This window comes from Mesoplodon bidens (assembly GCF_964165515.1).
Source record: "Mesoplodon bidens genome assembly, chromosome: 1".
NCBI lineage: Eukaryota > Metazoa > Chordata > Mammalia > Artiodactyla > Ziphiidae > Mesoplodon > Mesoplodon bidens.
In genome coordinates, this window is record NC_138176.1 from 192890255 (window position 1) to 192904480 (window position 14226).

Genomic DNA, 14226 nt, shown 5'->3' on the forward strand with positions numbered 1-14226 from the left:
TATTTTTTTGCGGTATGCGGGCCTCTCACTGTTGTGGCCTCTCCAGTTGCGGAGCACAGGCTCCGGACGCGTAGGCTCAGAGGCCATGGCTCATGGGCCCAGCCACTCCACGGCATGTGGGATCCTCCCGGACCAGGGCACAAACCCATGTCCCCTGCATCGGCAGGCAGACTCTCAACCACTGTGCCACCAGGGAAGCCCTAAAGTAATTATTGATAGGTATGTACTATTGCCATTTTGTTTTTTTTTAATTTTATTTATTAAAATTTTTATTGGCATATAGTTGATTTTGTTTATTGTTTTCTGATTCTTTTTGTACTTCTCTGTTTCTGTCTTCTCTTTTTTTTTCTCTTGTGTTCTGATGGGTTCCTTTAGTGTTTTGTTTAGATTCTTTTCTCTTTATTTTTTGGGTGTCCATTGGAGTTTTTTGGTTACCATGAAGTTCATATATATCGACCTGCATATATAGCTATCTATTTTAAGCTGATAGCCATGTAATTTCAAATACATTCTAAAAGCACTACATTTTCACTCCTTCCACCCAATTTTATGTTTTTGTGGTCATATTTTACATATTTTCATTTTGTATATACTTTAAATACTTATTGTAGTTATAATTGATTGTTGTACTGCTTTTGTCTTTTAACTTTCATACTAGCTTTCTAAGTGATTGATTCACTGCCTACCCTTATATTTGTCTTTGCCAGTGAGATTCTTTTCTTTCATAGTTTTTTTATTCCTAGTTGTGGCCTTTCCTTTTCTGCTTAAAGAAGACTCTCTAAGAAGCCGCCTGCCAATGCAGGGGACACGGCTTTGAGCCCTGGTCTTGGAATATCCCACATGCCGCAGAGCAACTAAGCCCATGCGCCACAACTACTGAGCCTGCGCTCTAGAGCCCATGAGCCACAACTACTGAGCCCACATGCCACAGCTACTGAAGCCTGCACACCTAGAGCCCGTGCTCTGCAACAAGAGAAGCCACTGCAGTGAGAAGCCTGTGCACCGCAACAAAGAGTAGCCCCTGATCACTGCAACTAGAGAAAGCCCGCATGCAGCAATGAAGACCCAATGCAGCCAAAAAAAAAGACTAACATTTCTTGTAAGGCTCGTTTACTGGTGATTAACTCCTTTAGTTTTTGCTTATCTGGGAAACTCTCTATCTCTCCTTCAATTCTGAATGGTAACCTTGCTAGATGGTGTATTATAGGTTGTAAGTTTTTTCCTTTCAGCACATTAAATATATCATGCCACTCCATTCTGGCCTGTAAAGTCTCTGCTGAGATATCAGCTGATAGTCTTATGGGGTTTCCTTTGTATATGATTAGTTGTTTTTGTCTCGCTGCCTCTAAGAGTCTCTCTTTATCTTTAACTTTTGCCATTGTAATTATAATATGTCTTGGTGTGGATATCTTTGGGTCCATCTTGTTTGGTACTCTCTGCACTTCCTAGACCTGGATGTCTGATTATTTTTTCCTCCAAATGAGGGAAGGTTTTATTTCTTCATATAAGTTCTGTGCCTTTTTCTCTTTCTCTTCTCCTACTGGAACCCTTACAATATGAATGTTAGTATACTTGATGTCATCTCAGAGGTCCCTTAAGCTCTCCTCACTTACAAAAATTCTTCCTTTTTGCTATTCTGATTGGGTGATTTCCACTATTCTATTTTCCAGATTGCTTGTCCATTCTTCTGTATGATCTAAAATACTGTTGATTCTCTGTAGTGTATTTTTTATTTAAGTCACAGTATTCTTCAACTCTGATCGGTTCTCTCTTACATTTTCTAAGTCTTTGTTGACATTCTCACTGAGTTCCTCCATTCTTCTCCTGAGTTTGTCGAACATCCTTATGACCTTTTCTTTGGATTTAGTTTCCATGAATTAGGTGAAACTTACTTCTACTGGTCTTGAAAAAGTGGCCTTGCGTGGAAGAGTCCCCTATGTAGACTGCTTTGGCAGATTGATTGGAGCTAGAGGTATGGTTTGGGGGCAGTCCCTGGGGAGTGCCACACTGAGGCAACATTGGCAGGATGGCTGGTGCTGGCATGGGCCTGGAACAGTCCTGGTGGGAAGTCAAACAATGGTGCTCACTGGCACCTTTTACCCTGGAGAGAGCTCCAGCAGTTCCCTGCCCACTTGGCAGAAAACTTAGGGTTAGTAAATGCATTTCCTTCCTGCATTTCAAGGTGCCCTTTTAACTGCTGGGTTGTTGTTTTTTTTTTTGCTGTGTCCCAGGTTGGCGAGTCTGCTCCCAGCTTCTGTCCAACACAGGAGGAATTGAGGTGGCAAACGGCTGAAATGTTCCAACGAGAGGGTAAAGGAAGTGAAGGAAAGGAAGTTCCCACCTGTGCACAGCTCCTACACCCTGGGGCTGGAAGAAGGCAGACCTTGCTTGTAAAGTGCTGTAGCCTCCAGCAGGGCTGGGCCCTGGGCAAGCTTGCAAGAATGCAGGCCAGGCAAGGGCACAGGAGCCAGGCATTCCTGACCAGCGCATGCCCTGCCATGCTCCTCGGAGGGATAGCTGGGAAAGGGGGACTGGTAACTCCGCCATCAGCCACCGGCCACCTCCTGTCCACATACAAAGCAACACCCAACCAGCACTGAGGGACGGCCCTGCTCACAGCTGAAGGTTCTGGGCCACGGGAGTTTATTGATGTTGTGGCCCCAGCCTAGGTTCCTCAATGGAAGCCACACCTGGAGCCTGGGGGTTTCTTGCTGGGGCAGGGGGTGTTTATGCCTGCCACCCCCCAGGCTCACACCTCAAAGAGGATCACAGGGAAATCCATGTGGATGCGGGGCAGGGGGGTGGGGGTGGGTGGGTGGTGGATCCAGCTTCACAGTGCTCCGAGGAATCAGGTTCTCATGCACCCGCCTTGGCTTGGCCCGCTTCTGCCCATTCTTGGTGACAACTGTCTCCTCATAGAACTTGTGAGCCACATTCCCATCCTCGTCCTAGAACATGGAGCCACGGCGTGTGAATACGAAGGGGGGCACGACTCAGCCTTGCAGTCACACCAAAGCTTGCTCAGCAACAGAGCCTCTGGGCCGCCGCACCCCGCCGCCAAGGTGAAGGGCCGCAGGCCCTGAGCTTTGGAGCCACGCGCGCCCGTGTCAGGGCTGCCGATGCACGGTGGGCCCCGCGGCAGCTTCGCTCTCACAGGGCCTCCGCTCGCAGGTGCCGCCACCGCCCCTGCCTTCCGCAGGCTCCCCAAAAGTTTTTTTAACAATCAAGAATAATATTTAAAATAGAGATTTACATCCACTGTCATTATTCATGAACATCGCACGAGGTGTATATTTTCCCTTGATACACTGGTTAATGATCAGCAAGCCATTTTAACACTAAGTATCTAGAACATGAAGACAAATTCTATAACTCTTCAGCAATGTTTGAAGTTATACTCAATCCAGAACTTTATAAAACTTTGCTAAAAATTAATAAAAACATTGAGAGCCTCCTTTAACATTTCTTATTTAATTGCAAAGGCAACAAGCAGTTGTTCACTCTGTTACAGTAAAATGCCTGAAAGAATCCACCAAACCAACAGGCACTCCTTTTACATAAAGAATCATCAGAAGATGCAGAGTGAACATTGCTGAAGATATGAGAAAAGTTATAACAAATTACACAGTAAAGGAGGACATGATATATAGTAAAATACCAATATTTCTCCGAAGTTTAACTTGTGGTATTTGCTAGGTCCTATTTCAATAATTAAATCTACAAAAGAGTTCTACTTTTTGTGTAAGCCACCAGGTAACTTTATCCATAAATCCTTTAATATGTACCACCAAAAAATAAGGATTTGTTTCTGACATAAAGACACTGCTAACATCATATTAAATTCAATTAGCATATTTTCTTAATATCATTTAATATGTAGTCTACATTTAAGTTTCTCCAATTGCATAAAGAAGTCTTTTTTCATGGATGATTTATTTGATTCAGGAAGCACATGAGATTCACAGTTATTATCACACTTATTATATTATTTGCTCTATTTTAATCTAGAACAGTCTCACCTCCTTTTTTCCCCTTGCCATTGATTTATTGGAGAAACTGGGTCATTTGTCTCAGGTCTTGAGGAATGATTAATATTCTGCATTTGTCTGCTTATTTCCTTGTGGTATTGCTTCCTTGTGGTATTGTTTAACTTGTCTCTATCTCCTATATTTCTTAAATTAGAAGTTGGTTTGAAAGCTTTAATTAGATTTAGACTGAATTTTTTGACAAGACTACTTATGCTGTTTACTCCATATTGCATCATACTTAAAAGCTGATAGCAAGTGGCTGACCTACTTTTAGTGATGCTTAAGTTGGACCATTGGTTTTGGTGGTGGCAAATTGATCCTCCCATTGTTAAGGTCTGTCAGAAAAAACTGATAGTTTTTTCTCTTAATGGCTTTTTCCCATTCTACCATTTCTTTTACATTTACTTTCTGCAATTTTTCTCTAAGTAACTTTCCTTCATCAACTAGGGCTATTTTAAATAAATTACACAGGATTGATGAGATAAAAGCTTCCTTCTTTCTCTATAATTGCCATTTTCAAAATAAAAAGTCAGTGCTCTAACTACCTCTAATGATTTCTGATGAGTTCTTGTTAACTTTTTGTTTTTGCTCTCTCGTTCTCTATTTTGGAACATCATTATGACTCATACATTTTTATACAATTATTTTCAGTGAATTGAAGTGATTATTTTTATGCTCAGATTATTCCATCTTTGGCCAAGCTGGCTCTTATGTCCTTTTGACATAACCCTATTATAGTTTGGTGGCTTCTTTGATTTTTGGCACAAGATATCTAAGGCTCATCTTATAAATTTCCTGAACTGAACCTGAATCTGGCCATTTTTGTAAGGACCCCTAGTTTTTTTTTTTATAGGTGAATGATATTTAGAGCTCACAACCTGACACTAGGTGTGGTCACTGATTTTAGACCTTTTCAGTAGACAGAGCTAACTTCTTATCATAGAAAAAGTTAAACATACCTAAAAGTTGAGAGAGTAGCATAAGAAATCCCTCTTGTGCCATCATCCAGCTTCAGCAGATATCAGTATTTTGCTCACTTGGTTTTATCTAGTTCCAACACTTTCTATAAAAAGTCCTTGAACATCTATGATAGAAAAATGAACAAGGGACAGGAAGTAGAACTCCATAACTGAGGAACCACAAATGGAAAGCAAAAATAAACAAATAGGACTACATCAAACTAAAAAGCTTTTGCACAGTGAAGGAAACCATCAACAAAATGAAAAGGCAACCTACTGAATGGGAGAAGACATTGGCAAATGGTATAGACAATAAAGGATTAATATCCAAATTATATGAATAACTCATACAACTCAATATCAAAAACCCCAAACAATCTGGTTAAAAAATGGGCCAAGAATCTGAATAGATATTTCTCCAAAGAAGACATTCAAATGTCCTACAGACACATGAAAAGATGTTCAACATCACTAATCATCAGGGAAATGCAACTCAAAACCACAATAAGATATTGCTGCATACCTGTCAGAATGGCTATCATCAAAGAGAAAACAAATAACAAGTGTTGGCGAGAATGTGGAGAAAAGGAAACCCTCATGCACTGTTGCTGGGAATGTAAATTGGAGCAGCCCCTATGGAAAATTGTGTGAGGGTCCTCAAAAATTTAAAAATAGAACTACCATATGATCTAGCAATTCCAGTTCTGCGTAGTTACCCAAAGAAAACAAAAATACTAGTTTGAAAAGATATATGCACCTTTATATTCATTGCAGCACTACTTACAATAGCCAAGATATGGAAGTAACCTAAGTGTCCATCAAGAGATATGGTATATAACATGCCACGGAGCAGCTGGGCCCGTGAGCCATGGCTGCTGAGCCTGCACATCTGGGGCCTGTGCTTTGCGATGGGAGAGGCCACAGCAGTGAGAGGCCTGCGTACCGCAAAAAAAAAAAAAAAAAAAAAAAAAAAGAGATATGGTATATGTATATACACACAATCAAATATTCCTCAACCATAAAAAAGAATGAAATCTTGCCATTTGGGACAACATGGATGGACCTAGAATGTATTATGCTAGGTGAAATAAGTCAGACAGAGAAAGACAAATACCATATGGTTTCACTTATATACAGAATGTAAACAATAAAGCAAATGAACAAACAAAACAAAACAGAAACAGAGTTACAGATACAGAGAGCAAACTGGTGGTTGCCAGAGGGGAGGGGGGGGTGCAGGTTTGGGTGAAGGGGATTAAGAGGTACAAACTTACAGTTGTAAAATAAATAAGTCACAGGGATGCAATACATAGCATAAGGAATATAGTCAATAATACTGTAATAATTTTATATGATGACAGATGATTATTAGACATTATGGTGATCAGTTTGTATTGTATTTATATGTTGAATCACTATGTTGTATACCTGAAAGTAACATAATATTGTACATCAACTATACTTCAAAAAAAGAAAGGAAGATAAATTACCATATGGAAAATTATAGGCTCTGTATTTTATGGATTTATTGAAAACATTAACATATTGACCATTTATACATTTTAATCTAATTTGCTTTTGTAATTCTTAATGTGAGATTAAGGGATAAGGAGATTTGGAGGAAGGTGTGATTGGTATTGAAATCAGATGTCCATGTAGCAGGACTTTGCTGATGGTCCAGTGGTAAAGAGTCCACCTTACAATGCAGGGGACACAGGTTCAATCCCTGGTCAGGGAACTAAGATCCCACATGCTGTGGGGCAATTAAGCCTGCACACCACAACTACTGAGCTCGCGTGCCTCAACTAGAGAGCCTGAGTGCCGCAAACTACAGAGTCCACGTGCTCTGGAACCTGCTCACCACAACTACAGAGCCCATGCACCCTGGAGCCTGTGCGCCACAACCAGAGAGAGAAAACCTGCACACCACAATAAGAGAGAAACCCGTGCCACAACGAAAAGCCCATGTGCCACAACGAAAGATCCTGTATGCCTCAACGAAGATCTGGCGTGCAACAACTAAGGTCTGACGCAGCCAAAAATAAATAAAATAAATAAATAAATAAATAAATCTTTAAAAAAGTATTCAGCATTAAAAATATATCAGTGTAGCATTTGTGCTTTGATTTTTCTAACATACAGAGGGGAAAATTCTCAAAGAATGAGACTTGTCATGAGAAGGCTTCAAACTTGATTACCATATGCACAAAACAACCACATTGTTTTGCCTAATCTGCATGAAACCTCCCACAGTGGTAATAATATGAGCCTCTCAACTGAAATAGCATGTTATATTTTTGGCAAAGAAACAGCAAGACAAAAAAAAAAAACAAACAAAGCAATTAGAATACTAATTAAGATATAGAAAAGCCATTTTAAAAATAGCTGTTAACACATCGCAATTTCAATAGCAATTCTGCCTCTGAGGCAATATAAATCATGTATTAGACTTTCAGCCTCCACAATAAATTCTTTATCAGCACTACAAATTTAGAACATATAAAAATATCAGCACCATTATCCCATGTTAACCAGCATAATACCTCGGTTCAGCTCTCACAACTGTAGTTCTGTAAAAGCAGATTTAGAGAATCACCAGAACAAATTAGCAATGTTGTTTAATAGAAGACATTATTAAGGTATAAAATATATTTTGTTAGGGAATAATTATTTATAATTGACAAATAATAATTTGTTTGCAGGCTTTCAATTTTGGATAGTCTAATTTGTCTAAAATCATCTTTCTTTAATATTTCCTTTTGTCAATTTCATTTTCCTTATTCTATTATTTAGTCTTAACATATCAGCATTATCTCTGATTTGTTCCAGTGTTATTAAATGTCTACAATTTGCCGGGCGCTGGATAGGAAAGGGAAGGGATAAGAAGATAAGATATTTTTCTACATTTGTAACATAAATACAGAAAAATTGCTAAAATGTAAGTAACTAATACTTCTAGAAACAATGTAAGTGACTAATAATTTAGAAATAATCCATCAACATTTTTCTAGTTCATTAGATCTGTAATTTTAATGTAAATGTTGAGAATTTATTCTCATCATAATGTAAAAGCATGCTCTTTTATCTCTAGAAAAAGCATCACAAATTATTTATTATATTTTAAGACAAAGTGTGTGACAGTTGAATAAAAAAAAGTTTATTAACTTTTTAAATTAAATCAAAATTATAATTCAAATGAACTTTGGAAAACACTAACTCGTTTGATTGGTTATTTTAATTGAGCCTCTACAATAACCATTGCACTTTAATATTCAAAATTGACAGTTATTCTCTCATGTCACACAGTAGTATAAGTACAGAGACTATTCCTCAATACCTTCTGCAGAAACTATGACCCTACTAATGTGAAAGGGCAAGGCTGTTGATGACCAGATGGCAGGTAGCAGGGAGTCAGGCTGCCCTCTTTTTGAATGCTACCTCTCTTCTGACTATTGTATTGTGTTCCATGGTGTGGGAGGAGGTCAGCGGGAGGACGTGACTGCCGGTTGACCTGTGAACTGGACTTGGGCAGTGGAAGGCTCCTCGCCCCATCCCCGTCCTTGGGATGAACTTCTGACTACAGTTCCCACAGTGGGAGCCGTTTTCAAGGATGCAGCCTTGAGAGAGCAATGTGTTGCTCAGATCTTCTGGACAGAATATGTGACTGAACCCCGTTAAGGCCTCTATAAAAACTCAAGATTCTGGCGGGCAGGTGCGAAGATGTACTGGTCTAGCAGTGGCCCAAGATAAGCCTCGTATGTAATTCCCTAGCTTATTAAGCTCTCCACCTACCTGGCGCAGCTGCCGCTTTCTTGGGTTTCTCCCCTACCTCCGTGAACAGGGGCCAGTTTCAGATTTCACCTGGGAAGCTCCTGAGGGTACCAACCAACAACGGAAGGGTCTGTCTCATTCTTTTTTTGTTGTTGTTGGGAGTAGGAATTTATTAATTAATTTATTTGTTTTTTGCTGTGTTGGGTCTTTGTTTCTGTGCGAGGGCTTTCTCTAGTTGCGGCGAGCGAGGGCCACCCTTCATCGCGATGCGCGGGCCTCTCACTATTGCCGCCTCTCTTGTTGCGGAGCGCAGGCTCCAGACACGCAGGCTCAGTAGTTGTGGCTCACTGGCCTAGTTGCTCCGCGGTATGTGGGATCTTCCTAGACCAGGGCTCGAACCCGTGTCCCCTGCATTGGCAGGCTGATTCTCAACCACTGAGCCACCAGGGAAGCCCTGTCTCATTCTTCTGTCTCTCCTTGCCCTCTGTGTTCTGGGCCAGTTTCGAATTTCATCCGGGAGAAGTCCTGAGGTTGTGAACCAACACATGGTAAGACAGTTTTGTTCTATTTTGTTTCATTTTTTAAGCTGAAATGTTTATCCTAGAGTATAAAACTGGAAGATGGGAGTTTTAACTTTAAACGTTTGTTCTCCTATGGTCCACAGAAGAGTGATGAAACCTTTTTCTGACCCATTCTCATCTTCATTCCCAATTTGCTCTCCTCTCACTGTCCCCTGCCCTCAGTCCCCTCATCAAGTACTCCCTGGGGAGACTCCAACTCTCTCCATGTGCCGGGAGAATCTTAAGGGGGTCTTGGCCCCAGAGCTTTTCACGCCTCTTATCAGCTCCCCTGCAGCAGATTTCAGCTGCCAAGGGCCTTACTTCTGCTTTGAGACTCCTGGTCTGAAGGGGTAAGAGGGAGGCTGCTCTGCAGAGCTGCAGTGAGTTCGGGGATGTCTTTGTTTCAGGCTCTCCACCAACGACTGAGGCTCTTTTCTTCCAGAATTTACCTAAGTACAAATATACTTTACGTATCTTAGTTTTCTTCCAAAAACCAATCTATTCCTAATGTGAAGAATATTAATACAACACTAATACACACCCATTAATACAACACTCATGTTAAGCTTCATAAAGTTGTAGTGTTCAAGTAATTAACAAGGAAGCTATTAGACCAAGGTGTCTCTAATGCCTGGGCTGCCTATGTAAACAAACCAAAACCTAAGCCAGAGTCAATTTCTGCAGATGCCTCAAGGTCAAGAAATGGAAACCTGAGAATAACCAATCACAAAGAGCCAACTAGGCTTTCCCAAATAAGGCAGGGTTTAAGCTACAGCCAATCAAATAATTTCCTTGCATTGTTTCTTCATCTGCTCTCTAAAAGCCTTTTCCTGGTTCTTGTTGGGGAGGGCACCTAATCATTTTCAATTTGATGCTGCCTGATTTGAATCACTGTATGCTCAAAGAAATTTTTCAAGAGTTTAATCTACCTTAGTTTATCTTTTAACTATAGTATGTTATTATTTTTAATAGTGTGCAATTATTATTGTGTTAAAGGAACACAGAGGTGATGGATTATTTATGTTGGTATTTAATAGTGTTGGATTGGGTCAGCAATAATACCAATGCTTTAAGCCTGGGTGCAGTTTTCCTCCCGGTAACATGTGATGAATTTCAGTTCACCTCCCAAGACAGAAACCTGGGAGTCAAGGCTCTCTTCTTGTCCGGTCTAATTTATCATCATGCCCAGTTAATACCACTTCACTGTTATCTCTTGACTCTGTTTTCTTTTCCCCAACCCCTTTCTTTCTTTCTTTTTTTTTTGCAGTATGTGGGCCTCTCACTGTTGTGGCCTCTCCTGTTGCGGAGCACAGGCTCCGGACGCGCAGGCTCAGAGGCCATGGCTCACGGGCCCAGCCGCTCCGCGGCATGTGGGATCTTCCTGGACCAGGGCATGAACCCGTGTCCCCTGCATCAGCAGGTGGACTCTCAACCACTGCGCCACCAGGGAAGCCCCCCCAACCCCTTTCTTATACTATAGGACTACAGGATAAATTATAAACTTTGAATACAAGGCACTTTGTCATCTGACCCTTGCCTACATACTTTGTGGCCTCATTTGTAGCTACTACTCATTTGTGGTCATAAAAATACAGCACTCATGTTTCCTTCTGCAGGAAGCATAATTGACTGATGGCCCCAGATGCTGTCCTTCTGGATTCACTCTTGTGTTCATGTAAAGGCCATGTTTCCCAAAACCTTCTCTCAGCCAAAGTCTGAGTAGCACGGGGATTCATTCTAATGCGAGCCCATTCTTATAGTTACAGGAGTCCTTGAATAGGTGACTTTGGCCAGAGGACTCCCCTGAGTTCTGCCTGGCGGAGACTTCGTTAGAGCTGTGCCACATCTGAGACCCTGCCTATACAATCCTCCTCCATCCCCTCTCTTGCAGGGGCAGACGTGCATCATGATTTGAAGGTTTTTCCTACCTCCACCAGCTCCTTCTCCTTCACAAGGTTTCCCCCCAATAAATCTTTTGTACATATAATCCCCTCTTGGCATTTTCTTTGTGGAGGACCCAAACTAACAGAAGTGGTGCCAGGAATTATTTGAAGAAAACTACAGGGACAAGTGGGGCTTTATAGCCAAGGAGCAAGGTGGGGGTCAGTGTATGGAAAATTACTAAGAAGAAACATCAGGCGTAAGGAAGGATTCTGGTTCAACTGACTTGAGAGGATTCTTGCTGAAGACAGGCTAGGGTGATCAGATATCACCTGGAGGATGGTGAGAAATGAGGAATTTGATCAGATATGGAGGGTGGAGGATTCTCTCTAAACTGACTTAATGGATTCTTGCTGAACTGGGTGTGCAGGCCCAGCCAGGATGGACACTGAAGCCCAAGGTCAAAGCCTAATTGAGAAGAGGGCTTAGAAGAGCCTGACTAAAGTTTGGCCAAGTAGAGAGTTTTTGTCCAACAGGAAGAAGTGATCACATATATACTGCTACCTTTTTTTTTTTCTTACTGCTACCTTTTTACTGCTATCGTGAATACAAAATATTAATCTTGTGTAGAATGCAGGGTCCAGAGGAAATCACACTATGATTTTATTCAGAGACAATAGCATTAAGTGGATCTTAAAAGCAATCTTAAGGGGAAAAGAAAATGTTATAGGAAATCCACATGCATTTTTTTTGAAGGAGGTATAAAAAGGAGAAACAATAAACCAGTTATATCTTCAATACCTTAATCAGCGAGGAAGCAGTGGATAAGTATTTTCAGAACCAGTAAAGGCTCCACTTTATTCTAGGAAAATGAATTACGGTGCTTGCTGCATTCACAACCCTTGCACAACTCTACCCGTCTCCCTCACCCCCATACTCACAGCATACATGAAAAAGATAAGCCAAAACAGTCATATAATATAAAATAGAACCCTTGGCTACAGGTATTGGATTAGGAGCACTTGATCTAATGGAAGCCAGTGCATAGATCTGTCTGTAACCTATGACATGCATGACTTAGCATGAAATGATGATCTGGGCCAATCATATTCTTACTCCCACTTACATGACTGAGAAAAGAGAGAACCAGACAGTTAATAGTGAGTTTGAAGCCAAAGATGCATAGAGAGAAGCCCTTGAGATAGATTTGGAGCTATATATGAGGGATTAGATTTAGGTCTATGAAAAATCAGGACAATCTGAGTTATAAGCAGAAGCTATCAGGTGGAGAAAAGTTCCAGAATAAAGAGAGAAAAGAACTGGGCTAGTTGGTATAGTAGATTAAAGATGGTTGCAGATTCTTTGACACTTTGTCAAAGGTGAGGTAGGCTTTTTTTTTTTGACCACTTGACCACTGCTTAAAATACAGTGGGAGCGATCCTGTGCCACTTTGGAATCTCAAGAGATTGTTAGCTTCCAACTCCCATTTCTTTGAATGCTTACTCTGGGAAATAAGCAACATGCTATGCCACCAAAAGGCTCATGGAGAGGCCTATGTAGAGAACTAAGGCCCCTGATCAATAGCCTGGGGTGAGCTCCCAGCCAACAGCAGCACCAGTTTGCCAGGCATGTGAGTAAGCCATGATGGAAGTGGATCCTCCAGGTGTAGTTGAACTGCCCCTACTGATACCACGTGGACCAGGAGAGAGCCATCCACGACCAGCTCTGCCCAGATTGTGGGTTCATGAGCAGAATAAATGACTGATGTTGGTATTTTTACTTTTTATTATTTTTAATTGTGGTGAAATACACATAACATGTAAGTTATCATCTTAACCATTTTTAAGTATACAGCTCAACGTCATTACATATATTCATGTTGTTGTGCAGCCATAATCACCATTCATCTCTAGAACTCTTTTCATTGTACAAAACTGAAACTCTATACCCACTGAGCAACAACTCCCCATTCTTCTTTCCCCTCAGCGCTGAAAACCACCATTCTACTTTCTGTCTCTGTTAATTTGACTCTTTTAGGAACCTCATATAAGTGCAATCACACAGTATTTTTCTTTTTGTGACTGGCTTATTTCACTTAGCATAATGTCCTCAAGGTTCATCCATGCTGTAGTATGTGTCAGAATTTCGTTTGTTTTCAAGGCTGTATTAAAATCCATTATATATGTATATCATATTTTGTTTATTCATTCTTCTGTTGATAGACACTTGGGTTGCTTTCACCTTTCAGTTATCGTGAATAATGCTGCTATGAACATGAATGTATAAATATCTGTTTGAGCCTCTGCTTTCAGTTACTTTGGATATATAGTCAGAAGTGGAATTGCTCACTGCCATTTGTTTCTGAAAAGTGAAAATAAATTAAACTAAGGAGTACCATTCTACTTGTTATGAGTGAACCAAACCAGTCAAAAGAAAGAAATTCCTTTAGTATAGGGTACATAGCAAACAAATCACTAAACATACAAATATAAATTTTCTAGATAAAAAATTTGACAAGGTATGGCAAATTAGATGTTTTTATGGGATATTATGGTGCCTTGTTCTACAAATTAAAGTTCTTAGTCAATAGGTATGGTCAAAACAAGAGAACTTTTTCTAAAGCCCTTCAAAAGTTTATGAATTCTGGGGCTTCCCTGGTGGCGCAGTGGTTGAGAGTCCACCTGCTGATGCAGCAGACACGGGTTCGTGCCCCGGTCCGGGAAGATCCCATGTGCTGCAGAGCGGCTAGGCCCGTGAGTCGTGGCCACTGAGCCTGCACGTCCAGAGCCTGTGCTCCGCAGTGGAAGAGGCCACAACAGTGAGAGGCCCGTGTACTGCAAAAAAAATAAAAATAAAAAATAAAAAAAGTTTATGAATTCCTACAAGTACAGATGTTCCAGAGTTTTATAATATTATAAATATATTTTCACAAATGAGTTTACTTTTAGATAATTTTTCACTTAAAAAGACACACTTTATTTTGTCTCTGACTTGTATTAATCTTTGGATTTTTTTGTGATTGTCCTA